This window comes from Nerophis ophidion, linkage group LG13, assembly GCF_033978795.1.
Source record: "Nerophis ophidion isolate RoL-2023_Sa linkage group LG13, RoL_Noph_v1.0, whole genome shotgun sequence".
Classification (NCBI taxonomy): Eukaryota; Metazoa; Chordata; class Actinopteri; order Syngnathiformes; family Syngnathidae; genus Nerophis; species Nerophis ophidion.
In genome coordinates this window covers 54,849,144-54,854,143 of record NC_084623.1, presented here as the reverse complement: position 1 = coordinate 54,854,143, position 5,000 = coordinate 54,849,144, and the positions used below count along the sequence as shown (strand labels likewise).

The following is a 5,000-nucleotide window of genomic DNA, read 5'->3' as shown; positions in this document are numbered from 1 at the left end:
ATTATACTATGATATCACGTGCAAATATGCTAATGAAAACACTCCTACAGTCATCACGCATGGGACAGTTTATAAAATACGAATAGTTTTAGGTATGTTGTAAAACTTACAAACATTGCTTGGAGTGAAAAATGAAGATCCATGCAAGTAGAAAAACTTGCATGGAGAAAAACTTGTATGTCCGGTTCAAGGCACTAAACGCTAGACGGACTCAGTAAGTCTATATTGACATTTTGGTGAATTTACCAAAACTGAAACTATACGAAAAAAAAAATATTGTAAGTTAGTAATACTGACACAGACGCTTGTAAATGTGTTAGCATAATAGCATATTAGCTAATGCTAACAACACTAGCCTGATTATATTATATCACGTACAAATATGCATGAAAAAACTCCTACAGTATGAATAGTTTTGGTTATATTGTAAAACTTACAAACATTGCTTTGAGTGAAAAATGAAGAATTTATGCATGTAAAAACGCTTTGGATTACGAGAAAACGGAACGACACTTGTACTTCCGGTTTAAGGCACTAAACGGAAGGAAATACTGTTTAGTTTCACCCCACAGCACCTGTAGTGAGCGAACTCGTCCAAAAGATGGTGCCATGAAACGGCTGATCAAACAAAACAGAAGCCATCGTCATGGACCCACTAGCTGCGCAAGCTAGCTGTCCGATCAGCTAAACAGACTCAATAACTCCACGTTGACGTTTCGGTGAATTAATCAAACTGAAAAAATACGAAAATAATGCCATAGTAAATTCATAATATTAACGTAGACACTCGTAAACATGTTAACATATTAGCTAATGCTAACAACGCTAGCCTGATTATGATATCACATACAAATATGCATGAAAAAACTTCTCCTGTCATCACGCATGAAGTTTTAGTTCGGTTGTAAAACTTGCAACCGTTGCTTGGTGTGAAAAATGAAAACTCTACCTAAGTAAAAACGCTATGGATTACGATTAAACAGAACGACACTTGTACTTCCGGTTTAAGGCACAAAACGGAAGGAAATACTGTATAAATTCACTCCAGAGCACCTGTAGTTGTCAAGACTGGGACTTGGGCGTGGATTGTTTTCCCGAGGTACAAAGCGAATGGAGTGGAAATGGCGTGAAGGTAGAGACATCTTTTTATTTTGACACTATAACTAAAAAAACAGGAACAAACAAAATGGCGGAGAACAAACTTGACTATGAAAACAAAAACTAGCACTATGGCATGAATAACAAAAAACTTACTTTGAACAAGAAAGTAACCTGGATCATCGGCATGGAAGGTGATAGATGGTGTGAAGGAGGTGATGTTGCCAGGACGAACAACAGAAACCGACAGGCTTAAATGGCAGTGACACAATAAGTGGAAACAGGTGTGCGAGTGCAAAACGTGAGACAGGTGAAAACTAATGGGTAGTCATGGTAACAAAACAAAACAGGAAGTGCAAAAACAGGAACTGAGAGTCGAAAAAACTAAACAATCACACATGACAGTAGTGACCGAACTTGTCCAAAAGATGGCGCCGTAGCTTAAACGATAGCACACCATTTCGGTGTCTGTGCTGGGGTTTTGGGGTTTTACGAAAACTATTTGCATGATTGTGTCATCGCTACTTTCAAAGCTTAAAAAAAAAAGCCGATTCATCCGTGAGTCGTCTGCCTGGAACTCAAGACTTGCTGAGCAGAGAAAAATGAGAATGTTGGAAAAGGTCGATTTGAAAACAAGCACCGGCACTTTGTAAAAGGTCATAATATAGATCATAGAACCGGATCATCATTTTTCATCAAGTTTGTCTTTGGCTGATATTATTCCTGCTGGACGTGCAGTTGAAACACCTCGGTTCTAGGAACAAGACCTGTAACTCTCACACTATTATGTTGGATCCACTATGGACTGGACTCTCACTATTATGTTAGATCCACTATGGACTGGACTCTCACACTATTATGTTAGATCCACTATGGACTGGACTCTCACACTATTATGTTAGATCCACTATGGACTAGACTCTCACTATTATGTTAGATTCACTATGGACTGGACTCTCACTATTATGTTAGATCCACTATGGAATTGACTCTCACTATTATGTTAGATCCACTATGGACTGGACTCTCACACTATTATGTTAGATCCACTATGGACTGGACTCCCTCTATTATGTTAGATCCACTATGGACTGGACCCTCCCACTATTATGTTAGATCCACTAAGGACTGGACTCTCATATATTATGTTAGATCCACTATGGACTGGACTCTCATATATTATGTTAGATCCACTATGGACTGGACTCCCTCGATTATGTTAGATCCACTATGGACTGGACTCTCATACTATTATGTTAGATCCACTATGGACTGGACTCTCACACTATTATGTTTGATCCACTATGGACTGGACTCTCACACTATTATGTTAGATCCACTATGGACTGGACTCTCACACTATTATGTTAGATCCACTATGGACTGGACTCTCACTATTATGTTAGATCCACTCTGGACTGGACTCCCTCTATTATGTTAGATCCACTATGGACTGGACTCACACTATCATGTTAGATCCACTATGGACTGGACTCTCACTATTATGTTAGATCCACTATGGACTGGACTCTCACACTATTATGTTAGATCCACTATGGACTGGGCTCTCACACTATTATGTTAGATCCACTATGGACTGGACTCTCACACTATTATGTTAGATCCACTATGGACTGGACTCTCACACTATTATGTTAGATCCACTATGGACTGGACTCCCACTCTATTATGTTAGATCCACTATGGACTGGACTCTCACACTATTATGTTAGATCCACTATGGACTGGACTCTCACTCTATTATGTTAGATCCACTATGGACTGGACTCTCACACTATTATGTTAGATCCACTATGGACTGGACTCTCACACTATTATGTTAGATCCACTATGGACTGGACTCTCACACTATTATGTTAGATCCACTATGGACTGGACTCTCACTATTATGTTAGATCCACTCTGGACTGGACTCCCTCTATTATGTTAGATCCACTATGGACTGGACTCACACTATCATGTTAGATCTACTATGGACTGGACTCTCACTATTATGTTAGATCCACTATGGACTGGACTCTCACACTATTATGTTAGATCCACTATGGACTGGGCTCTCACACTATTATGTTAGATCCACTATGGACTGGACTCTCACACTATTATGTTAGATCCACTATGGACTGGACTCTCACACTATTATGTTAGATCCACTATGGACTGGACTCCCACTCTATTATGTTAGATCCACTATGGACTGGACTCTCACACTATTATGTTAGATCCACTATGGACTGGACTCTCACTCTATTATGTTAGATCCACTATGGACTGGACTCTCACACTATTATGTTAGATCCACTATGGACTGGACTCTCACACTATTATGTTAGATCCACTATGGACTGGACTCTCACACTATTATGTTAGATCCACTATGGACTGGACTCTCACACTATTATGTCAGATCCACTATGGACTGGACTCTCACCATTATGTTGGATCCACTATGGACTGGACTCTCATATATTATGTTAGATCCACTATGGACTGGACTCATACTATTATGGGCGACTGGTGCAATGTACAGTCATCTATTTATTTATATCTGCACCTTGATTTTTCATTCTAATTTTTTTGATGTTTTTTTTTGTTTTTTTTCTGCCACAGCCAGTCTGTGAAAATAATGCATACATTAAAAATGTCCCTGGTGGGGAAACAAAGGTTGGAGGTCCCTGTTTTAGAGCACAGCTGTGACTTCCTGGCACTAAATGTCTGAATAATTGTATCCAAGTTATCAAAAAACTTTGTGTCGCCATGAGTTCCTAGCAAGAAGACAAAAGCTGTCCTTGATCCTACCCAGAAGAAGGCTTGTAAAACTCCACTGTGCAGGATGGGAAGCAACATGAAAGTGTTCTGTTTTCTTAATTTCAAGATTGTGTCTTGACCCAAGAACTACAAAGCAGAGAGGAAGCAGGACAAGATTGCCTTCCAGGCGACCTCTTCTTTGAACTGTAGTTCAACCTTTTCTTTGAACCGACCTTTTCTTTGAAGTGTTCTGTAATCAAAGGCAACGGCTGTTTATGACCCCCGCTCCCTTTAAAAGCAGCTGTAGCCATGTAATCAGGGAAAGTCAGAATAAAAGAGGAGGTGTACAATCTTTCGGAAGAGCGTTATGGAGACTGTACCAGAATACAGCCCAGACGTTTCTCCTCATGTAGCCAAATGTAAATCTCGTCTCCGTTCGATTCCTTGCTTCTTGTCTTGTTTAATAAATGCCATCAGCATTTGAACCTGACACTAAACCTAGTTGTTCTCACATTTCTCTATGAACTTTATTAAATATTTCTTATTTTTGCACCTTTATTTTTAAGAGCTTTATTGTTAAGTGTTTAATGTGATTTTAATATTTCTAGGAAACAAATGTGCCTTTGGGACAAAAGACCCTATTGTATTTCGAAGGTTTTATTATTAATATTCTTTATTATTATTTTGCCGCCTCTTTAAGCTGTAATTTGTCCCCCTTAACATGCTTCAAAACTCACCATATTTGACACACACATCAGGACTGGTGAAAATTGCCATCTAATAAAATACCAAACCCCAAAACTCAAAATTGCGCTCTAGCGCCCCCTAGGAAAAAAACTCAGACAAAACTGCTTTGTAACTTCCGTTAGGAATGTCGGAAATACATGAAACAAAAACCTCTAAGTAGGTCTGACATCCTTCGGCAAAAATCAACAGGAAGTTGGCAAAAACTCTTACAAAACAAAAGTTTCCCCCCAAATTTTTTTTTTTCCTTTTTGAGCTGTAATTTGACCCCCTTAAAATGCTTCAAAACTCACCAAACTGGACACACACATCAGGACTGGTGAAAATTGTGATCTAATAAAAACAAAAATCAAAATTGCGCTCTAGCGCCCCCTAGGAATAAAACACAG

At 39.0% G+C, this 5,000-nt stretch overlaps 1 protein-coding gene across 4 annotated transcripts in view; it reads right to left on the bottom strand.

Annotated features, from left to right (window-relative positions):
• The window catches only part of zgc:172282 (leucine-rich repeat and fibronectin type III domain-containing protein 1-like protein), a 473,431-nt gene that overhangs the window by 241,925 nt on the left and 226,506 nt on the right, over window positions 1-5,000 (bottom strand). The gene's annotated exons all lie outside the window — the stretch shown is intronic.